The sequence below is a fragment of the Corvus moneduloides genome, chromosome 5 (genome assembly GCF_009650955.1).
Source record: "Corvus moneduloides isolate bCorMon1 chromosome 5, bCorMon1.pri, whole genome shotgun sequence".
NCBI lineage: Eukaryota > Metazoa > Chordata > Aves > Passeriformes > Corvidae > Corvus > Corvus moneduloides.
In genome coordinates this window covers 12,374,340-12,399,814 of record NC_045480.1, presented here as the reverse complement: position 1 = coordinate 12,399,814, position 25,475 = coordinate 12,374,340, and the positions used below count along the sequence as shown (strand labels likewise).

At 39.2% G+C, this 25,475-nt stretch overlaps 1 protein-coding gene across 1 annotated transcript in view; it reads right to left on the bottom strand.

The window, feature by feature from the left end:
- Window positions 1-1,219: 1,219 nt before the first annotated feature.
- Window positions 1,220-25,475, bottom strand: part of C5H4orf50 (chromosome 5 C4orf50 homolog) — an 81,391-nt gene continuing 57,135 nt past the window's right edge. Inside the window, exon 17 of the mRNA XM_032110299.1 lies at window positions 1,220-5,919. The gene's annotated coding sequence lies outside the window, so the exon portion shown is untranslated. The remainder of the gene's footprint in view (window positions 5,920-25,475) is intronic.

Sequence of the window (25,475 nt, the reverse complement as noted above, 5' to 3'; positions counted from 1 at the left end):
TAAAAAACTATTCTCAGTTCACCAGATTCCTTTGTTCAGTAAGAGATAAAATTGCAGTTTTAGGTGCTACAGAAGCAGACCCAATTGCATCCTAATACCCCAATACCCTGTGAGTTTACCTAAAAACAAGTATGCAACTTTGGAGAAATATATTGCTTAGGTATATTCTCCTGCAAAGAGTGCAGTCATCCTGTTTTGACATTGCTTGATGAAAAGAGGACTAAACTTGATTGAAAGTGCACCCTCTTCCTATAGGACCTTTATTCCAAAAAGACTAGATGAGTGATAACAGAAAACCCAGGGCATTACTTGCTTCACACAAAACCTACACTGTCTTGCTGGACAAAAGCCCAACAAGAAGGGTATCACATACCTGCTTGGCTTCAGTTGTAGCTGAGCTCTTCTTGCAACAGCATGAACATCATGAGCTAGAACAGGACTTTCCTGGTGCAGGGCCTTAGAGAATATGCAATGTACATTTTGCATGTATATTTTGCTATTGTGCATTTTACAACAGAATCATCAGACAAAAAAGGCATGAACAGCCCAAAGGGAATGCATGTGAGAGACATGAGTTCTCCTTCTTCCAGAGGAGTGACTGGAGTTGCCAAGTCACTGAGTCAGTCTCTGGCTCTGCTGTATCTCTGCCAGCAGTGTCCTCCTCCCCCCACAAAACCCCATCCCATGGATGGGTGATTTGAACTGTGTCCTCACATCTAGGAACTGTGAATCCAAAACACAGCTACAAGCTGGGGAAAGCTCAGGTTACCCACTTCACAAGCAGTGATACAGCCCATAGTATTCTGCCAATTCATATTAATTTCACTAACTCACCAGAAGCTGAATGGCAGCTCCTCCACCAAGAGGAGCAAGAGCTCGGGTATAGCAATTTCCTTACCCTGTTAGAAGATCAAGTGGTCCCTTCCTCAAAACTGAGACTTTCTGAGTTGCTATCCACGGATACAGTTGTATATAAAACTGTATTTCAGAAGCTCTGTCACCATTTTAAAGTTAAAATAATAAGATTATAATGTTTTTAATTTAAAATATGCATACATTTAATATACAAAATTATACAAATTATACATTTAGCTAACATAGAAAAATACATCTTGTTAACAAGATAAAATGTCAACATATCTTACATAATTTGTGAGAGTTACAAATCTGTAATCATCAAGTAGACTTTGTGACTTCATTACAATTCTGTATCCTCCTAGTTACACTGAGTATTAATACATATGTACAGTTGATATCAATGGCAAATGTCGTAGAGTGGAAATCTTTGCTGAAGAGTTATCCAGAAGATTTTAATGAAACAGTTAAAATATGAGTGGCCTCTTTTACACTATTGAAGCTTCTGACATAGCCGAAACTAATGTGACACCCAGTGACAGGGTGGTCATGGGTCAGAGTTCAAACTTTTTGCATTTATTTACAAACACCCCTCCTTCCCCAGTCCAATTGGTACATCTGCTTAATAAGTATCACACCATAAATCCCAGCCTTTTTGTGCATTCTTTGGTACCTACTCAAATGGATCCCAGTTTGTGGCCCTAACAAATGCTCTTCATGACTTCTGGTTACCACTCCTCTGTTGGCTGTGCAAAAGTGTTAAATACTTATACAGCACTAGAGCTCAAAAGGCAAGATCTCCGTACATTATTCATCCCAGATTACTCATAAATTCCTCAGGAGGTGGGGAAATATTTTTGTTTCAGTCAACAAATGTGTGCAGTAAGTCTTCACTCCTTATTTAATTTACATGGTTTCCTTTTCCAAGTTCCAAACAAAAGACAGAAGCATAATTTATAAATAAGCTACAAAAATCAGTTCCATGCTGGGCCTTGTCTTACATACTGTGAAGCACGTAATGATTTTCTTTTACTATTTACATATTCTTTAAAACTTTCTTGTCATCACAAGGAGAAAAACAAGACCACCACGTCTGATTTTCAGGCCTTGATTTTTTTTAAATTTATTTTTTTATTTAGCTCTGTGCCAAGAAATTGCTCTTAATTCCTAGAAGATAAAATTCACTCATGAGCTAAAAGCTTATTCAGCTTTTCCTAAGAGCTGCTTAGGACCATCAGTGAGTGATACATGAATTGCCTCATGCAGGCTTTTTTTGCACTGGAGTGGTCTTCATCTGTTAGTTACATTTTCCCTGTTTTCAAAAAGACCACAGTGCAGAGAGTAGAGAAATATAGCTGTTTGGCATTGGTTAGTGCACACTGTGCAGTAACCTCTCGCATTGGAATTTACATTTGCATATTCATATTCCCATAGCAAGAGTCTACATTACACAGAGAAAAAATAGTGAACAGAGATTTATACCACAGATCCCAACAACTCTAAATCAAGGCGGGTCTCCAAAACTACTAATCTCTCTTTTCCTCTCCTACAACATTAAAGAGAACATGATGCCCACATATCTACCACATATGAGAATTTCTTAGCCAAGTAGAAGCAAGCATGAAATCTTGGTCCCAAGAAAGCCAGTGGAAATTTGCCAGTCAGTTCAATGATAGAAGCATTTAATCCAGTATATTTAAACTTTCTCCTTTTTTTTCACTTTTTTTCTGCCTTTAACTGCAACTTGCAACTTTCCTAGTATGCATGGATCCCAATGGTAGAATTTAAGTTAGCTATATTTTTAGATCATGTCCCATACAGGAAATAGTATACTCTCTTTCCTAACATTTCTACAGGGGCAAAAATTCCTGTCCATAATCCCATGGCTACTGATTTCTAATGCAAATATATTTGGAGCCAAAGGCACAATATATTTTAAAGGAATTCTGCTAAATGCTAAAGCAGGAAAGAGGTTTGAAAAAGTTTCTGTAATCCTAGGGTCTGTTACCCCTCCGCCTCCTTAAGGCACTAAAGGATTTCCAAAGGATTAGTGGCAAAACCCAGCATGCACATGTCCCTCCCTCCACCCCATAACCACAGTAAATTCAAATATTACAAACCTTCATCTGCAAGTGAGAAATACAGGTAGATTTATGAAACACAAAAATCAGAGTTTCCACTTTTCAAAAGGCCACAAAGACAAACATCAGCCATACCTTAGCAGACGGTTTATCCTGGGAACTCTGCTGTGTATGTGACACATTTCCCAGCAACTGCATTATTCTGAATGTAACATGATTATCACACCAGAGTCAATCATTGTACTTGCAGCATTTATCATCCATAGTGGTGTGAAGAACAGAATTTGGGATTTAAAAGTTGCTTAAGGAGCAACCTGTAAGCTGTATTTTCAATATCCTCCAATACTCTATACAATAAAGTATACACAAATAAGTGAACTGCCAAAGAAACCATATTTTCCATGTAACACTGTGCATCTTGTCCATTTAGGGTGACAGAAGAAGATTGCATTTACTTACAGAACTTAGCAGCATCTTAACTTTGACTAAAGAATTTGGCCAAAACAATACTGTGCATATAAAGCAATCAGAACAAAGTGACCAATTTTTCATTCTCTGAAGGTTTACCACAAAATGACAATACATGTAAAGCATGTGCTGGCACCTCTACCATAGATATCACATTAAACAAGTTGACTTCTGCTTAGTGAAAGAAACTCAAACTCTCTAACAAGTAGACAACACTTTTCACTGTAAGGGAACTAGAAAATAATAGCTAGGCTCTCTGTCTTAGCTAGCAATCTCACATTAAAAGTTTACTGCTTTCTTACAGTGATTTGAGGCAAAGTTGGGATTTTACTCAGCTACATGAAACACACCCACTGGTCTATCGATGCAATTAATAAACAGACTTTTCCAATATTGGTTGGACAATTTTTGTATGAGGAGATGGTAGAATTTCAAGGAGATCGATGTGGTACAAACCACAAAGTGCTCTACATTCCTTACACTAATTGTTCTAAAATGAAACCAAAAGGCAGAAAGCTTAAGATGTTACAAAATGGACAGCTTCATCATCAACATTTATAATTTATGGTGGGAGATTTTGTGTAAATACCAGGAAAGAGGCGTGATATTTTAGTTAAACACTTAATTCAGAAGAAAGAAGTACGGTTTAATTGCCTGAGTGTTGTAGAAATTATGTATGTTTTCAAGTGGATAGTATGCAAATGGTAGAAACCTACACATATGTCATTGCTTTATTTTAGGAACTTGTAGTTAAGCTTCACGTTACCATGACAACGTGTCATCTTGTTACTAATTGTAATCTAGAAATGAACATTACATTAATCTGATTTGGGATTCCACAGTTTATTCTTCTGCTGCTTCCCTTCAAAGGGTATCTGTAATTACTGGGCAACTACGCATTGTAAAGACAGCACATCCTAGCAATTAGCTCAACATTAAAAAAAGAAAAAAGGGAAATACAAATCATAAAGCAGTTATCAAAACTGAAAGTGCATCACAATGTAAGACAGTTTGAGAGTAGCTGCTGCCATCCAGGTCAGCACAAGTATTGCCACTGACTCCACATGGCTGTGTGCCTTTAGTTTCAGAAAGGATGGAAGTACCCACAGGACCCTTTATGTACAGGTCCGGTGCCTGCATTCCCATCTCCCTGCCTTCCCAAACGGTACTCAGAGGTGAATAGTAGGGGTTGTGGTGTGTGATCTGTATTGTGCAGCACGGTTGCACAATGTGTTTACATCACATATGCTACTACCAACCAGAGTGTACAAACCCATCTATTTCTGAAAGTTAAATTCAGTGTGGCCTATTCATGTGGTTGAAATACTCAGAGTATTAGGACAGAGCACTTTGATGTTCCAAGAGCCTCTCAGTGCTCATGAAGATCATTCCCAATTCCAACTTACCCTTGTAAAAATGCCATTCTGTCTCATTTGCTAAACAGTTTGTACCCTCAAGTATCACAGCCTCAGATATACTAAACATCCCAACTCAGATCAAAGGCTCTTTCAGGAATGCTCAAAGCCACACGAGGCTTAAGATATTACATACCCACATGAGCAGAATCATGAAGATGGGGATTGTGCTTAACTTGGTAATTGCTTCAAAATGCGAATGTTGAGATCCCAAGAAAACTAATCAAAACAAAACTCAGACTCAAACATGCATTGGCCTGCATGGCCAGCTTCCATTACAGGAGGTGGCTAAAATGGTGCAGATGGTAATGTAGAGCAACTTCTCACTTTTTCCCATAACGTAGCAGCTGCAGTCACCTCCAGGCCAAAGCACATTTCATCAGTCCTTCAGAGCTCTACTGCTTCTTCTGTGTGACTGATACATTCTTCCCTGGACAAGAGGAAGGAGGATTAAAAAAAAAAAAAAGGAAGAAAAAAAGACAAAAGCATAAGGTAAGTATCTGTATTTTCACAATTTAAGGAATTGTTTGTTTTTCATTCAAGGTCAAAATAAAGCATTTGGCAAGCAGTGTGCCCAGGTGCTTCCATACAAACAGAGCATAATGGCAGCACATTGTAGAAACTGAACTATCCAAAACATATTGAGACATTCTCCCATGATTTACTGATTTAAGGTGAAAAGCACATTCCATGCTTTTCCTTTTGCTACTTTTTGTGCACAAGACAAACATCCATTTGTCAATATGGAAACAAACATTCTCTGCCATCTTCCCAACACCATCTCATAACCCACTTAGCAGGGATCTACAGAAGTAGTCTAATGGATAAAGTTCAACTTATGGAATGACAGCCATCACAAATCCAACCTTCCAAGTAAGTCCTATTTCTATGACTCTTCTCAGAATAATATTCACCATTTGCATCTTTCCTCTGATATTAAAATTCAAAGCCTACAAAACTTTTTATTAGGCTTTACAATTTCCACTAAGGCTGTCATTATTACTGTTAAACATCACCAGTGATGCACTGCTTGCATACTTAACTCTGGCTAAAACTCGATGTCTACTGGAGAAACACACATCTTAGTACATTGGTAGTACCTGAAATGATAATAGCATACAGAATTTTGTTTAAAATATTCTATTGCAATTATTATTATAATAAATTACTTGATGACAGTAATTAACTGTCATTACTAAAATGTGTCCCAGTCACCAACATGCCCCTCAAAAGAGAAAAATTAAAAACTGGGAAAGAAGAGAGCCTTTATGGCTTGTACTTCAGGATAGAAAGATTTTTCCAAGCATGAAGAACAGAACTGGAGAAAAATCCTGCAGAGAGAGGCAAAGTAAAAAAGGGGAGGTCATTATTTTTGGAGAAGCAGCTAGATGGATTATTGTAGGACACAAAACCAGGGAGATATGCAAGAGTCAGTCACTGATCCAGGAGAGTGCCAGCTGGGCAGGAGGACATGAAAGATTCCTAGTGATGAGAGGCACTTAGAGCCCTTGCACACTCTCTGGTTCAGCTCTCCATCTTGGATCAGAAACTGGTAAATGTTCAGACTTGTTTTTCATTCAAAACAACACCAGAAGCTTTCTGCAGTCTTCGTAAGACATTACACATTAATTCTGCCTCTGCTGTAGCTGCATCCAAACAAAATTGGATTTGGAATTCCATCTCTTTGCATCATCTAATGAAGTCCAGACTGTACTGCAAACAAAGAAAACCCATTCATTCTTATCTCCAGGCAAAGAAAGGGAACACTACTAGAGTCTCCGTAGATCATCTTCTTTTTGATTACTGTCTTTGTAGTCTAAGTAATCAAAACAACACCCAACAGAACACACTTTCAGCCTTTGCTATCCACACCTTCCAAGGATTTTTCAGGACATCAGGTACTTTTTCATTTGTAATTAATATTACAATAAATTAATATCACAATATGATAGTACCAGCAGAGCTGGCCTTGTATTTTGGGATGGTGTGAAATACATCCCCGTCTCTCCTCTTCTAGTCATACATGAAGTTTCTTCTCTGTGATCTCATCACTGTACATAGGCTCTAGGGAGGATCAGGAGGGTGACTCTCTAGGTCCTCCTAAAATTTAGCTTTATTTTAGAAGATAGAGAGGCTTCAATTTTAGTTCCTCAACTGGTTGCAGAGGAGCTACCCACTGTTACCAGTTGTCAGTTTACTGACTTGTTCAAGAGGAAGAATGTCCTTAAAGTATCAGGGATAGCTGTCATGGGAAGCTATGCTTGAAAAAACTATCACTGAAAACTGGTGTGGCCAGAATAATGGAAAAGTGATTCAAACGTCATTCATTCAATGAACTTACATTTTTTTGTACTTTAGTGATCACTTCTTTTGTTATCCAACAATTTAAATTTAAACTAAGTTCTCTAATTTTTCAAAATTGGGGTTAAAGAATATTTGTCAAACATGCACTGCTAGACTAAGAGCATTTACAAATGTAGAAGTCATTATTTGCCTAATATTTCCTTCAATTTTTATTATATTTTTCTTGAAACATTAGCTGCCAATTCTCCTTTCTCATTTTGTCAGACTCTTCACTTTCTCTTTCCCATTCCTTTCATCCTCTTTGTCTGTTCTTTCTCCTTCCTATGTGAATTATTCACCCCCTCCTTTTATTGTTCACCTGAAGTCTTTATGAAACCTTGTGCTCCTCACAGTCTTACCTCCTTGAAAAATCTATCCTTCACCCTTCTCTTAATGATTTTCTTCATACCACATATGTAACTAAGAAGTGTAGAACATAAACCATTAATGAATTGTTTTGTAATTACTCTGGTCAGGGAGGAAGTCTCTCTTGTGAAATGCTTGAGGAAAATAAGAGAGGTCTTAATGATGTTACTTTACCAAAGAAAAATATCGACCAAACATTTCCAGGGCTCAAGCACGAAGGCACAATTTCCAACCATGCATCACAGAGATTAAAAACCAGCTGAGTCTTTATCAATGCTGTAACTAAAAGTTTCAGCATGGATATTTCTGATGCTCAGAAATTTGCTGGCCTCCCATTCTTTGGTAGGGCTAAAGCACATGGTTGAGCAACAATGCAGAGGCTGGGCTTGTGCTCCTTCACATCACAAGCAAAATCAATTTCAGTCACCAGCACAAAGAACTGCTAATGTAGAAGGACATTAAACAAAACTTATTTCTCTGTGACATTGGAACCTCAAAGGAAACCTTGAAATAAAAGTGATGACTGTGCACTGCTCTCTAAGGATCAAATAATTTCTGGCATAACAAAGATCAGTGATCCATATTCATGCTCTCACTTGATGTTCTCCAATCTTTTACCACCTCTGTCAGCCACCAGCATTTATTTTTTCTAGCTGCTTCCAGTCCTTCACATTTGTACTTGTTCATCCTGTGCTAAGTATCAGGAAACTGTAAGACCACAGGAAAGAACCTCAGAAGGTCATTTAGATCAACCTACTCCAAGCAGAGTCAGTTCAAAGCCAGAGCAGTTTGCTCAGGGTTTACCTAATCAGTCTTGAAAAGCTCCTGGGATGGAGAATGCACAGCCTTCCTGGGCAACCTGTCCCACTGCTGCACTGTCCTCATGAGGGAAATGCTTTTCCTATATTCAGTCTGAAATTCTGTTGTTTCATCTTACACCCTCTGTGTCTCACTCTCTCACAATGTATCACATTGAAGGGCCTGGCTCTCTCTATGCTTCTGTGATTCTCAGTTGCTTCCTCACAGTTTCAGGAAGGCTATTGTGAGGTGTCCCCAAAGCCGGCTCTCCCCCAGGGTGAAACAGCCTGGACCCCTTGGCCTCTTCTCATGGAACAAATGGTCTGCTCCCCCAAGTGTCTAAACTACCATTTTTAAGGAAGCTCAGAGAGCTCATACTGGTGGAACAAATCTAGTGCTAACCACCTCCTAAAGACAACTGTCCTGCTGGACTCCTCCAGTCAGCTCCCTGAAGAGCTGAGTTCTGTGCCCACTGCCAGGGTCAATGGTCTCCATGCCCTGCAGAGCACAGTGTGGATGGAAGTCATCCTTCTCCCATTAAGAAGGTACAGCAGTAAAAGCCTTGCAAAAACTTCTGGAGCATGCATCAAAGTCAGAAAGGAAAGAGCCAATATAGAGGCTTCAAAGACAAACAACACTGGGGCTGGAAGGAAGAAAACTAAGAGCTGCAGGACTGTACACATATTCCTAAAATCTCTATGGCATCTTCAGAGAGTGCCTGTGCTCACTGAGATTGGAAAAGACTTTTCAGATCATTGAGCCCACCTGTAATGAATGCACACAAAGGATTTGAAGTCAAATAATTCCTTACATTTAGAAGAAAAAGATAGTAAAAGGAGGATGTTATTTTATTCTGGTCATCTGAAAGAAGACATGAAATATGGTGATGCCACCGTAAAAACATATTTAAATCATGTCTGATATCTGAAGTGGGTTTGGGTGGTGGACCATCGTGCACTTTCAACTGCTGCAGTAGGACAGTCAATGCATATTGGGAACATTCCCCAGTGTGTAACCCAGCATTAAAGATTCTCAAGGCACCAGTATACAGTGGCTGCTCAGTACCTCAGCCCTGATGTGCAGGGCCAGAAACACCATGCTTCCATTGGTTTGTAGCACTAGAGGTATTTAAAGTGAGGAAATTGCAAATTCAAGGAATTAATAAGATTTCTTTATATCAAGCAAAGAAATGCATATTTCTGCTATTTGTGAACAAATATTTGAAGAAGATACTATGCAACACCTGAAAAGAGTTTCTGCTGTAAATATAAAAGAAGTACTCTGCTGTGCCTCTGCCCTTATCAAGGGTCACAGATTATCCCTTCTTTAGAACCACTGAAGCACCAGTGTTTTCTATCACTATTCTGGAGCTACAGTAGCACAAATGAGAGAAAATGCCAGGCAAGAGGGTTTGTGCTATTCTTTAATATTTTATAATGAAACTACAGATATTTTATTTGGTCTAACTAATATAATCATGAGCATCCATTCATTTTATAATTTCTATTAATTACAGAAAATCAATATGTCTGTGGCATGCACACACTTCAATAGAAAATTATCTACCATAAATTGTTTAATATCTGTTTTATAGTACCTTGTTTTAAAACATAAACATCTTCCTTTAGAAAAATTTTGATTATCTGCAAATAGAAAAACTGGAAAGAAAGAAAGTGATTACAAGAAAAGAAATGTTGCAAAGCTGCATTTTGCCATAATATACATGGGATCCCTCAGCTTTTTGGTAAAGAAATGCTATATAACCAAGAGCATGATCTTTGCAAAAACATTTGATTTCTGTGCTTGGTAAAAAAAAAGATCAAATAGCATTCAGTGTAATCTTCTCATTCACAAATTGCTGCTTCTAAAATGCATTTCTACTTGATGGATTCACTTTGGAGCTCAAGAGGTGTGAATATCATTAAATTCTCAATGAAGACGTATTGATCCCAATTATAACCAATGGCCAACAGAGCTTGTCTGTATCTCAGAGGAAAGGAATTGCATCCAAGGGAAAAAACCCCAACAATCATCTAACCAACCATGAGTGCTGAAAACCACAAATAAATTATGTTCTCTTCTGTTAGAAAATTATATTATGTATTTCTACATTCTTGTGCTTAATAAAGGTATTAAATATTAGACAAGGTTGCATATATAGAACTCATTCAAAATCATTGCTCTGGCTTTATTTCAGCTTCTTTCTTATGAAACTAATGGTGTAATTCTGGAAAAATGAATTCATGAATGATAAATGAGCCTTGTCTTACTCAACTCTATAGAAAATACATTATTTTCATTAACAGTAGAATATGGGCAATATACAACAATACAAGCAGTGCTGCAATTTAATGCTACAGAGCTTTTCATAAAAATGTCACACACACACAAAGACACTCATTTTCATGCTGCTTGGAGAAGAACAACTTAAGAGGCTTAATTAAGAGTGGGTAGCTATAGTGAAGAGGACTTGAAAATGTGAATCTTATAAATGTGCATGGACAGTTGAACTCACTGTCACGCTGAACATCATTTTGGAAGTTAATTTCTTCTGTTAATGGACTATCAATATATATAATACATTTGCTTTCAAAAAATGTCTTCTAGAACAATATCCCTGCAATCCTTTGCAGCTCTGAGATGCAAATGCTTACAGAAGATCCCAGATGTCTAACCTCCTGCTCATCAAATATTCCACAACTTTGCAGGCAGGCAGTAGTAACAGACACACTTCTGAAATCAATTGCTACCCCAAAATCTTGGACGTGCAGCCAAGGATAGCTAGCTTGCCAAGAGGCTTAGGGTGAAGTGTGCTGATATAAGGCAGTTCAGCAATTTAAAATGACAAACTAGGAAACCTTGAAGACTGATCACAGATTGTTGGAACACACACAGAGTAAAGGAAAAACCAGATGATTTTTTTTTTTTAAGACAGTGTTCACCCAGTGCTAGTCCTAACTAAGGAGTGGCCCTATTCTAATTTAAAATAAGGAACAATTAAAACACCTTTGTATTCAAAGGATCTTCCACAGGACTCCATTTACTTTGCTGATTTGATTTTCCTGTAATGGCATTGCCTCATTTAGACAGCTCCAAGCCTTTATTAGCCTTGAAAATCTAACAGCACTTACTAAACACAGGAATTTTTTTTTGTGATAAATTATGCACATGAACTTAGTGTTATTTACATTTCTCCCATTAAGACAATCATAATGGATTTAAAGGCTAATGAAAATGACTTAACATCATACTACAGAGACAGTAGCAGCATGACATGTCCAAATACGATGGCAGAGTGGTATCTTCTATGAATCAGGCACATTGCTTTTGAGGAGCACCTCATAAAAATGATGTAACCTAGTACAATGAAAAAGCAAATTCCAGAAGGATTTTCTTGTCAAGTCAAAAATGGAGAAAACCTCCATCTTGTGCATGTTTTTCTGAGGTTAAAGAAGTGAGCATTATCAAGAAATTACCAACAGTAACAGACAGTAGGAACAACCCACAACAAATACTTCCCTCTAATGTAATTCACTGTGTGCTTTAGTACTATAATGCATCCAGTTAAAACTGGGACATACAGTGTTTCTTCCAGTGCTGAAAACGCAACAGACAGATTGACCCACAAGAGTCCCACAGCTTCCCTCCCCTGCAAAAAGATGCAATAAAAGTGCATTCAACTTGGTTATTTTCAAATCCTTCCCCTTACAGTTTCTCAAGGAGGCACCCTTAACACAGAAATCATCATGATTAGATTCTGCTGGCAATGTGTAATATCATTCTCACAGAGCAGCTGTAGAACACCACTGGAACAGATATATTTGCAATAGGTAACAGCCATGAACCTTGTAAAAAACATGCTTACCACAAGGTGGTAAGTACAGCCATGAAAATATGAAAAACCTGCTGGGATTGAAGAGCAAAAATTGTGAGCAGGACAAAATAAGGCCCTTGGAAGTGGAGGCTGTTTGAGCCCTTCAGTCTCTGGAACATGCTATCTCCTTCCTAGATGACCCTCCCAGTCAGTTCTGTTCACATTTGCATGGTAACAGCTGCACACAAGACCAAGGCTTGTATTCATCTAAGGCACAGCACCCTTTGGGCCACAGGGGCTTTGTCCTGGGGACACCAGTGATGCCTGCAAATGCAGACCTGCCCATTGTCCTTCAAGGATTTTAATGATCTGAAAAGCACTGCAAATATCCTACAGAAAACCATTCATTTAAATTATTTGACTTAGGGGAAGTCACAGGCTTTTATTTTTTTTTTTTTTTTAAAGTCAAGGTCATTAAGAATAGCTCACTCTATACGAGACTGATTTTATGACTCACAGGAGACTGGAAAAATCAGAAGCAACACTGCATATTTAGAGTATAATGTTTAGTCATCAAAGACACTCTCAGAGTTATTGCCTCCTCCTTAGACACATTTTTTTAATTGCTACAACAGAACTGCAGCAGTAACAAAGAAATATCTTCCCCTAAAATGCACAGTCATGGGAGTAACTGATCAAGTTTGCCTTGCTGCAAATCAGCCTAAGAAAAACAGGCAAGTGAATTCACATTTCAGCAAAGCATTTTTTATCCCACTACCTCTCCAACCATGCAGGGAAAACTGATGTATATGCATCCAGAGCAGATTAAGCAGCATCTGAAGAGGAGGATTTCTAGATGCTTTCTACCCCACAGCAAAAGCTTAGGAAGACACAGGTATTGGAACATTTCTGTTTTGCTTTGTTTTCCTTGCCTGATCTTTAAAAAGTCCTGATAAATGCCAGAAAAACTGCTAGAGGAGGTCAGATTTTAATTTTTTTAAAGTAGTAATCAAAGCAGTATCATTACCAGTCTGTGAGCAAATCGTAGGCTTTCTGTTCCCAGAGGAACCCACTGCAGATTCGTGCACAGCCCTGTCAGACAGAGACAGAGGATGCACAGCTGCGGTTGCAGGATCAGGAGAGTGATGGTACCTTTGAACACCCCATGGCAGAGCCAGACACTCCACTTGACACCCCCAAAGCCTCCAGACCAACAGTGAATCTTGCCCAGCCACAGCAATCTGAAGACTGCAGAGTTTAATAACTGCAACACATTGCAGTTAAGTTGCAGTTACTGCAATGTATTTTAATGTACCACCAACAGTAAAAGCCTAAATGGTTTTATCACAAATCAAACTCACTGCAAATTATTCAGTAAAAGAAAAAACATCTGTTATTCCCATTGATATTTACTGAGGCAAATCAAGTCTCCCTGGTCCAGCTTTACACCCTGTGATGGAGGATTCAGCATGCAGCATATGACCTATACAACAGGAAGTAAAATTTTCTTATAATCCTGTACCTCTGAGCACTGAAAAATTTGGAAATCAGACAAGATGAATGCAGATTCTCTCTGTCATTTGGGCAATTTTGCATTGCATCATTAGTCCTAATTCACCCTGCAGGGGCCACAGTCATGACATCAAGCCACAGGGCCCATCATCCTCCAGCTCTGTGTCTAGGAAAAGCAAGATGATGTTCACCTTCCAGGGCTCCCCAGCTGCTAAAACATCATTCTGTAGCTGTAGATTATAAATACAAATTACAGCAACCTTTAGGATGCTATAACTCACACTGGCAATATCTGCACTGAATTTTGAGTACATGCTTGGGGCACATGCTCCTGTGCACACTGTTCAGACCAGTATCTCTACTCAGACACAGACCTCAGGGTCAATCCTAAAGCAAGCACGGGAAGAAAGGAAAAAGCACAAGGTACCAACATGTATTTCATCTATTTTTCCAATAACATCGCACTAGCCACTATGTCAGTCAAGAGCCTTCCCAGAATAACCATGTCTTCCAATACCTTTAGGACAACTGGGGTTTTTAGGCCATCTGACTACAGGCAGGCTAGTGCTGTATGAAGAGCTGCAGGTGACCCACATCCCAACTTCAAAGATACTGGAATGGTGTAATTATTTCTTTGTCCTCTCTTCTGCCTCATTGAGATTTGTACCCCTGATATCTACAGCAAAGGGATGCAGGACCTCCAGGGTCAGGTGCTGACATGTTAGGATTTCTGCATGGGATTACTAAAACTGGTCAGAAACATTTTTAATGGCACATTTGACTTTGATGACACTGCAGAAATCACACCCGATTTCCTGCCAGGTCCTCTTGCCTGTTCTTCAAGTGTATTCCTGACAAGTTGACAGAGAGTGGGAGTTAAAAAGAAGTTATTGCTCCAGGATTATCTCAGAGATTGCAGAGCTCCTAAGCTGCTGGCTCCTCTACAGATCTCATTAGGCAGGATGCCAAGAAACTCAGAGCAGAGTCTCTCTGCCCATAAACTCCAAGGCTGCCAGCTCTCTCTTAACTCACCAGGCAGAAAGAAAAGAAGCAAGAGTCTGGAAGCTCTGGAAATGTGCAACTCCTTGGCACCCTAGGCAGCCAGAGGATCCAGACAGAATTCCTCAAGCTGGGGACCCCAGAGCTTGATGTCTCTAATTCTAGATATTATTACCTTCAGACTAGATGATTGTTGTGGGTCCCTTCCAACTGAAAATATTCTATTTTTTTCACTAAGAATGGAAAAAAAATTAATTTTCATTTCAAATCACAATACAATCAAATTAAACAAATCTATCAAAATCCTCTGTAACTTGGCATGATCTTTTTTCATGCTGCACCACTGGAACAATAGACTGTTATGGCTGGTGTACAACATACCTTGTGGTCCCATTCCCTAAATATACACACTGTACCATTGGTCAGCAGACTGAGCTTGTATCATATTAACTGCCTCCTCTCCCATCCTCTTTGTTCCATGTATTCGAGCCCTCCCAATTTAAATTTCAAAACCAAGCCCTGTAGGGAATAATATGTTTTGTGGAGTTTCCCATTGTAAACATACCTGGATTTTCTATCTTCATGTTAGCTAAACTGAACAGGATTTATTTTTCTGAAACTCCTATTACCACAAAGCTCTGTATGCAGGTCAGCAGGCTTATGTAACAGTGATGCATCTGGCTCTCTGTCCCACATAAGTAAGACAGAATATGCTGTGACTGCTACCTAACCTTGTGCGCTGTTCATCAAAGGCTCATATCCATCTTTTTTTTTCCTGTTAAGGGAGACACACTGAAACCTCAGTCTTCCAAAGGCCAACTTTCCCAAAGACCTGTAATTGTTACATGCTCCCCACTGGGTGCTTACAATCAGACACACTGGATCATTTTCATAAGGCTTTTTTTTTTTTTTAAGTTCTCCAATGCTCAACCATTCAAATTAGTTTTGTTTCTGGAAAGAAGATATTTTGATTTAATTCACATTAGTTGTATTTTAATTTTATCTTTTAAGATTAGTTGTTATCTCATGAGTTCACTCCAGCACATTTTCTTGCAACTGCTTCTTGCTCTGCATTTTCCTTTGATCTTTTCCATCTTCTCACACATCCACCAGTCACCCCAGTGAAATGCTCATAGAAGTGGTCAGGGATTCATACATGTTCACAGGGCACAGCATGGAATAGTCTATCCAGTCTCAGATGTTGTAAAAATCTTCTCTCCATTAAAACTAGTTCAAGGTATCTTGCAGGAGACGGAACACATGTCAACAGCAAGTGCCCAGCTCTCATGCTGAAAGGAAGCATGCACAGATCCTTGACACACTCATACATACTTGAGAATAGCAGATTTGGCCTACTACAGCAGGCACAGTGATGTGTTTTACTCAGCTATCAAATGCATGTAGACATCTATGCAAATCCCAGGTCTAGAGCAAGCATATAACTCTAACTTGTAACTCTAGCCTCCAGCTAGTGTGGAAATGAAATCACTGACTTCCTATAAATATGCAAATATGGTTAAATGCAAGGAGATCTACCAGGAACAAGGAGAGCAGCCCACGCTTGCAGAATGGTGGATGTATCCAGAATAGCCCTAAAGAAATGTCAGAGGCTGTTCTAACAGGTGAGTCAGTACATCTAACAAGCACAAACCAGAAAAGACCAAACAGGACTTGGCACATAAACCAGCAGGCTAATTGACAGACAAGCCTTTGACACTTCTCAGGGGTACCAATGCTGAGGAGCATATGTGAAGGAGGATTTCCCTAGCATTACTCCCAAGTTTGAGAGTTTTCAGAATAAATGGTCTATTCTGTAGGTATGGCTTTACACTTTTTTTGTGTGTGTGTTTAATTCCATTTTTGCAAATAAAATATTGACACTAGGCCAGGACAATAATTCAATACCAAGTTCACCAAAAACAATGGTTTTCTCCGTATAACCCCAAAACTCCCTAAATTCACATCTGTAATAACATCCAGAGCATGGTCTTTTTGTTCATGCACAGAGCAGGCTCATCCACTGAGCAATTTGATGCTTATTTAATAAATGCAGTGCTATACTAAGCCCATTTAATCAACACCATCTATTCTGAAAGCAGAAAAAAAATTCTGTATGTCTATCACACTCCATCAGCTTTCCCCACTCACTTTAAGCAATTAGTTTCAAAGACTTCCTGACTAAATTTACATAAAATGCATCCTTCCCTCCTACACTTTGTTAAAGCATTAGGCTATAATTTTGTAAGGTGTTCTTGGAGATTAACAGTGGCAGAGAAGTACCAGAGATTACACTATGCCTCAAGCACAGTCCCAGGAATTTATGAGAGCAGCAATTTCCTGGATCACCTCATCACCTTCAATTGACTTAAATGCTTGTGGAGCAAGAATGTTATTTATTGTCAGAGATTTTCTGGGTCTGTCTGCAGAGAGATGGCTGTGGTTGCAGATGGAATAGGCAGATGAGAACAGCTGTCAATGGACATAAAGCTGCAGTTGAAACATCAGCAAGACTCATTGGAAAACCTCTGAAAGAAGGAACTTCAGTCATTTGCAAGGGGAGAAGGTGGAATGACGTATTTGGAGAAAATTTTGAGGTCCAGGCTTCTGATGGCCAAAATGTTTGGCTACCAGGGTTTTGGGTTTTTTTAGCCAGGACTCCAGCTGGCATAACTTCATGAGCTACCTCAGTTCTAGACTGATGAATTAAGCAGGTGGTGATGTATTTGTGGCTTTCAGTTAACGACTTGGTCTTGTAAAACCTCACATGGATCTGTTCAAAGTGTTGGAATGGGAACAGCATATTCAGGAGACTTACAAGATGAAGCCCAAAGTACTAGGACACAACAGTTGTGTTGGCAACAAGCTACTGCAAACAGTTGCATAAGCTGAAGAGAAGCAAGAGCAATAGTTCCAAGTGTCTGCTTTTAGCATTATATTTACAGCTTCTCCCTGACTGTGCATATATTAAACAGATTGCAAACTTGTAATGAGTGGAGGGAACAATCTGGGTATTTATAAGGCAGTTAACCTTTGGGAATGGCCTTTGTATTAACATTGAACAGGTCTGCTTCACAGTCAGAGGACCAGTGTTTTCATCATTTGGAAAAATGAGAAAATATCTCATACCTGTGGAGATAGCCAGAAAGATTTTATCCTTGCACTCTGAAAGATCTTGGCTGATACTGGCTATATAAAGTCAATGCAAACCTGGGACAGCAACGAAGCACAGACAGTGGCAGAGAGAAGCGACTCCAGAACACATGCCAGGCTGAGGGTGACCCTTCACCATGAAATATTCCCATTTACTTTCTTCTAATCAAAACAAATACACCACACCCATCTTTGTTCAGAAGCCACCTGCGAGTATCAACTATCAGCTGGACTCCTCAGCCACATAATTTATCTAGTATTAAGATGGAACCAAAGAAACCCAAACAACAGTGGTTGGCATGACACTTATTTTTCTGACCTAACTTCAGTGTTTGTTTGTTTCTAGGGCAACTCACAAAACCCATGTAAGAAAATCCCTGTCATGATGGGAAAAAAATTTATTTTTAGATTTGGTAAACCCATCCATCAAGAAAAGGAAACGAAATGAAATCGAGAGCTGCAGTAACACTGCCATAGGATAAACATAATGTTGTCATTGACTCCATCTGTGGAAACAATTAACTGAAAGTACAAGACACTGCTGTTTACAGAGGTCCAGGGCTGATTTACTTAGGTTACTTCCAGTTTAACAAGCAATTTCATAAAAATATTTCAATTATACTGTGCATACTATACTCTCAAGATGCATACTTTAATTTTATTTGCTGATTCAAAACTTTCTTTCTGATAAAGGACCATGGAAGCCAGAACCTGCCTTCCACTCACCTTCAAAGACACAAAACCAGCAAAGCAACTTTCGGTTTACTCCAGGGGGAACTCATGATGGTCCCTAATTGCATATTAATACCATGAATTATTCAAAATCACAGCAGGTAACAACAAACATTCTGTTAAGTGTAATGATACAGCTTAAACATTAAAAACCATACAAGGAGTATAATTAACAACTAGAAAAGTAGAGTTCAATTAAATGGCAAATCCCACTGTTGCTTATGCACTTCATTGGTGGATGGTTAATGCCACTAACTTCAGAAGTGCAGTACTGCTCTAGCCCCAGGAGAGACAAGGCTTCAAAGATTCCCTCTTGCTCCATGGGCAGACAGACCAGGAGGTTTACAAGGACACTCACAGCCAGTCCCACTTCACTTCAGCAAACAAGAGAGAGAAGTCTCCATCTGCTTTCAGTTTGCTGTTCTCACTGGGAATATTTGGAAGGGAATTTGAGACGGGCCATACTCCTCTCCCTCCAGCACATTTGTCCAGTAAAATCTTGCCCCAGATGATTAGGATTCACTACATTATTCACTGTTACCATCAGTAATTCCAGCCCTGTTTTCTAAATGTTAGAAATGAGGCTCAAGTTTAAGAAACATTAAAAAATGGCTTTGCTGCCATTCAGGAAAGCACAAGGAGTACTTCATGGGACCAATTACTGCCTCTTCTACACAGTTGCCTGACTCAGTGTAATGTAAGGTAAGTTGTAATGATGTATCTATAAGAAAAGAAAAAATCAGTTCCAATCCAGGAACACAGAAATAAGGCTTAATATTTTCATGGTTGGAATTGTTCACATACAAATTGTACAAAGTCAGATTTTTCAGAAAAGAAAGCAAAGAGAAAAATCTCTCATTTCCAGAAAACTAGTGAAGATCAATCATTCAGCAAAGTACAGACCCCCTGCATCCTCTGTCTTATAAGCTACAAAAAAAGAATATAATTTAGGCAATCTAAGAAGTCATGGCACATGCTTCCTCAGAAAAGTGTTGCACTGGTTACAAGGAGAAAATTCAATCCAAAAAAGAGGAAAAGTTAAAATATAAGTACCTGCTGCAGTGCTCTTTAATGATTACAGATGACCTTCTCTTTTGACAGAAGGCTTCAGGTTGGAGATAATGCATCTAACATATTACCAGCTATACCTCATTCATTTTCAATTTACATTTCCTATCTCCCCAAGCAATCATTATTTAGAGATACAGAAAAGACAATTCAAATCCTCCTTACACCCACAAGTCATTTTATTCTAAGCGATATGAATTAAGCGATGTTGGCAAGCTCACAGGGAAAAACTAGACCTTCACTGAAAGCATGAACTAATTTTTAAATAAAATGGTTTATTCACCCTTTATTTCTTCCCACCCTTCCTCACTCCATTAGAAATAGATTTTTATGTGATGTCTTTTGAAGATTCAGCAGCAGCCCTGGGATGAACCAGTCCAACTGGTGTGCTACTCTGATGGAAAGCAGCTTCCCAGATCGCAGCTTCTTCCACTTCTCCCATCTGTGCACAGGCTGCAATGAGGAACAGAATGACTTTGCTTTCTCACCATTCAACCCCAAGCCAGCATTTAACTTGCAGTATCAGACACCAGGTTCAAAGGTCAGTTCTCTGAGCCATTTTTTAGCCAAAAAGCCAGAAGTAGATTGTCCCAGCTAACTATGCAGACATTCTGTATCCCACACCTTTGCTTGAACATACCAAGCAGTTGCAATTATGTGGCTGTTTACCCTACAAATTCCATAGGCCTGAGACTGAGAAAGGGCACCAAGCCCATAAAGAATGACACTGGGCAACTTCTAGGTACCCTCACTTCACTAACATTTCTTGTGGAGGCATTACACATTCTGTCTTCACTTCAAAATACGTAAACCACTCTCTTTTGCAGAAGCACAAAGGAAATACACAAATTCCTTCAAGCTTCCTCTATTATTGCCCAAGGGATTTAAGAAAAGAGTTGGACATTCAGTTACCCATCTGATTCTGGTGCCCAACTGCCTTAGATACTCCTATCACTGGGGCCTAAACCCTGAAATGTGCTCAGCAGTGCTTTGTGCAAGGCTACATTTTCACAAGACTAATACACACAAAAAACTCCCTAATCTCTGACAGGAAGAAAAGCAATGTGGATGCTTCCCTGATCCTGCAAATCCTTGGTTACACAAGACACAAGAAACAAGCAACATGGATAAGAACTTTTCAGGGGCAGAACCTATTTTATCAGCAGAGATTGATGCACTGTATGAGTGTACACCAGGGTGTACACCAGTGGGAACTGTTGGGAGAATTTTAATTTCCATGAGTCTAACATTATTCAGCCTGCTGAAGTAATGCCCACCTTGAGATGCCTAAGTGGGTGTCAGCTGCAAGGGAAGTGTTTTTCCTCTCTCCCTCTTTTGGCAGCACCAAATACTCTGAATTGAAACAAATACAAATGTGAACAAATTACAAATACCCAAATATTCCCTGTGTCCCACCAATAAGGGGGAAGCACTTTTTTTTTTTCCCAATTTCTCTCCAATCTAATTACACCACAAAATTAGAATAGAATATTCCAACTTATTAAATTACTTCTTCAAGGATTCAAACCAGCAACTGCTGTCTCATGAGCTGCCCTGCAGCTGTGTGAAGTAACATAACAACCAGTTAATGCAACAGCCATCTCTAGCCCGTGACCTGGAGGAGGGAGTGGGTACACGTTTGTGTCTGAAGCTGTATGCTACATGTTCCACCCCTTCCCCTTTCTCCAGAGGAGAGCTCATTTCACGGCCAAACTTTTTAGTTGGTTCTTGAGCACAAACAAAACCACCTTTGTGCTGGGAAGGAGGCAGGGAAAGCAATACAAGTGGAATTTCTGATGCAGAATCTTTCTTTCCGTTGTTCCCCCTGCAGAAAGCTGCCCGGCCAGCAGCAGCCTCTCGGCAGGAGTGGGCTGACAGTCTCAATAAAGCCAGTTGCAAAACTGATCTGGCTTTTCAGGGCCAGACAAAAAGAAAAGAGTTGGGACCCTTCTAAAGCAATGAGAGGTTTCCTTTGTAGGACTGAAGGCTGAACAAAGGCTCACAGGAGACTAGAATTTTAACTCTTTCCTTATTTCACTGTTTTAGGCTCAAGTGGCATTTTACAGACTTAGCCAGCAAATTCAATTGGTAGCACAGATGAGCTGTGGCTACAGGAGTATTTTTAGGCTTGGTTTCCAATGAAAATGGAGTAATCATCATTACTCAGTGATGCCTACACTCACTAGTGCCCCTCTTTATCTGCATTCTTGCATTACTTTTGAACCCAGTGGCCATACTTAACTAAAACCAACTCAGGAAAAAAGCCTCAAACTTCCTACAAGAATTTCTTACAAGAAGGAAATGCTTTCTGAAAACTCACAGGCATGGTAAAAGCAAGCAACTCTCACAGGAAGCTCCCTTACTATCCAAAAAAAGTACTCAAGTTAGGATTTTCCCCCTGTAGAATTCACATGGGTCCTCTACATACCAAAATACTGCAAAGCTTCCCTAGGGGCTCAAGCCCATGGAGTAACTCTCAGGAATATTCAACTCACAGGCAAATCTGATTCAGAACTTTGTTGCTTCTCACTTGAAAATTCTCATTCTTTTGTCATCAAGACAGGTCCCCATGAGAGACCAGCACTAGCATTTAATGATGCCTGTTACAAACCACTCTGTAACTGGGTTGTTTCTCCTGTAAGACAAAATGTCTAATCCCCACTAGCACTGGGCTGTGTCTTCAACAACTGCATTCAGCAACATGGGCTTACCTCAGCTTCACAGAAAACACCTTTTCTTGGTTTTCAAAATATCTGAACAACATCTGCATCTAGAGAGCAGGTTCCACATGTGGGACCCAGAGTAGTTTGTCTTTTGCCAGTGTGACTGACAACTGGAACAAATGAACATCATCTGTGCCACAATTCATGGACTTTCCCAGTGAAGAGCATCTCTCTTATTACTAACCTGTTTCACAGGAAATTGGCTTCAAGTGCCAGCCTTTCTCATACATCCCAAGTCAAGGCCCTAATCCACGCAGGACCAAGTGCTCATCCAATGGATCTAAGCATTACATTAAGCAGAATGCTGTTGCAAGCACCCCTCAATTATTTTATTTATCTAGATAGCCAGATCCTTCACTCTCTTTGCATTGGTAATGCAAGGTTACTATAGCAACATCTGTGACCTGCCTGATCAAGATAGCAGAGAAGAGCTGATGCCTGGATTAATGTATTTGTAGGCTTAAATAGGAACTCTAAAGATTAAAGATTAATAGTCTATGAAATTCATAAGTACTCTACTCATGATGTTACACTTATCCCATTTCCTCTCCTTTTCCAAAAACATTTATCTCTAAATACTAGAGTATGTGATGCAATATATTATGACAACACTATTTAAACTTGCTGTTTATTTTCTGTTTTCAGTTTAGCACACAACTAAATTTTTTCATAAGGTCCTAAGACTACTGTATATTTATGCTATGGTTGGCCAATTTATTAGCATCTTGTAGAAGCTTGAGTTCTTAATCAGATTTTCAGAATGCTTAGATTTCCACAATATTTAAAGTAAGAAAATTCAGGACAAGTCAGCCAGCTAATGCAACACTAAACACAGAGACATCTTCAATTTGTTTTTTATTTTCCTGTACTTAATAGGTGCTTTTTAAGAGTAACTGACTTTCATTCAACTAGAGACTTGCTTGCCAGCAGTCTGCCACAAGTTCATAATAGATCAACATACATTTAGATGTTTCCTTGACAGCTGTTCTGCAGACAAGAGAAGACATTGCTCCTGAATCCAAGGCTGGAGGAAAGCTGCTCACACAACCAGGATGGTGACATGAAGGAGTTGGACAGGGAGGGAGGAACTGGGGAACTGAGGTAATTTTTTTTTCTTTTCTTTTCCTGGTTTGTCATTAAAACACAGGCTTAGCTACTGTAAGAATGTCGGGCAGAAACGATAGTTGTACTCTGGGTTTCCTCCATTACCACTGCACAAACTACCTGAGGGGGCACACATGACCATGGATCAGAAAAGCATCAGTAGTTCTACTCAGTTTTAACTGCTTCAGGTGCAGGACAGGCAAGGAATTCTCATTCTAAGCAATTATTCAAGCAAAAGAGACAAAACAGTGGGCCTTCAAGTGAGACTTCAGCAGCATATAAGTCATATAGTGATCTTCCACAGAGCCACAAATGTCTCCATGAGACAATAAATGAGTGTTCATTGTTCTCTCTCAAGCAAGTCCCTTCTTTATTTTTTCATACATTTCATGCTAATATAATTCTTCTCTGAGCCAACTTCTTCTCCCAAAGGCAGCAAGATTACTTTTCTATTTTCAGGAAGGAGGGGAACTGAGCTTCAAAGTACAGTGCCTCAAAGCCATGCACTATAAAAACCTCCACCAGTATCAGTGGAAGAACTGATGGGGATGAACTAAATCCGCTGTAAGAATATTCCATCACTGCAGTCTTGACACAAAATGCAGACTCTGTTTTGGCCTTGGAGTTTCATAGAGCAGACAGCTGAAGGGATTCTTGGACTGAAAAGCTCTGTCATCATATGGTTAGTTGGATTTGGGTTTTTTTTTCTTGCTTTGTTGGTTTTTTAGCTTTGATTTCTTACTGTTGGTGATTTAGCTAACAAAGAGCTTTTGTATCTCCTGCATTTGGCCTTTTCTTTCTCATTGTTTCAACTGCAGTCTGTAGACAGAATAGGAAAGATAGGCTCCCACAAGTCCAGTAAAAAATTTTGTTAGTCTACAGCCATTTTGCAAAAAAACACGTATTTCAAAAATATGCAGTTGAGACTGCAGAGGGAAGAAGCTGATTAAATTGGGTCCATCCACCTGGTTTTCCAGTATTGTTAGATTTCTACCTAATTCCAATCAACCTGCATAATTGACACCAACCCAAAAATCATTGCACCATATGTTAACTTCACACTTCTAACTTTTAGACTTACTTCCCTTTGATATTTTAAGGCTTTTGGCTAAGATTTTTAAAACTCGCCTTCCCTAACCTCCCAGCTATAATTAAATGGCCTGGTTTTATAAAAGTGCTGAGTGTGTCACACCGTCACAGAGGCCTGAATGGTACTTAGTGTTTCTTGGTTTCAATCTCGCACGTCACAAGTTAATCTTCAGAAAGTCTTAACTGCATTTCTTGCAACACTCACATCAACCACCAAGGAAAAATCTTCCTATGCTCCCAGCATAACAGGAAGATGAGAGGAAGTTTTTTTGTTCCACTATCGTTGCATTCCCTTGTGTCTTTGCAAATGAATATTACACCTCTCCAGCTAATATGACAATACATCATTTCTTCTCACCTCTTTGCACCCTCCTGTGTTCTAAGCCTTTTATTTTAATTGACTTAAGAAAAGGTTTTATTAAAGGACAGCACACTGGCTAGCAATTAAAATCTATCAACATAATTTCTGCAACCTCAAATCCTAGCCCTTCTTATCTTTTGCAGAAGAGGGTCAAATAGTCTCTAAAAACAACACAAAGACAAGGAAAAATATCCATAGATGTATCAAACGGATGACAGAAACGTCTAAAATTTATTTTTGTGTTAAAAGTTTCACTCGCTTTTGTTGATAAAACTAGCCTAAAATATCTTATCCAAAATACCCATCTAAAAAGATGCCAAGTAAAAGCCTCTAGTGGTAAAAAGACTGGATTTTTTTCCCATTCTACCAGGATTTGCACCAACAAATAGCAATGCTGACATCATCTGCATTTTAAGGTGACTATGTAGGTCACTCTTGAGCCTAATCTGGGGTCTAAAGCAAAAGAAAATTTGGTTCAGCTTCTTTCTTGTCCCCAGACTTCTTGGAAAATGTTGGAGAAATCCCGAAGGCTCTCTGTGTCTTGACTGTCGCCTTGTAAAAACACTGATGTAACAACTACGCCAATGTTTAAACATC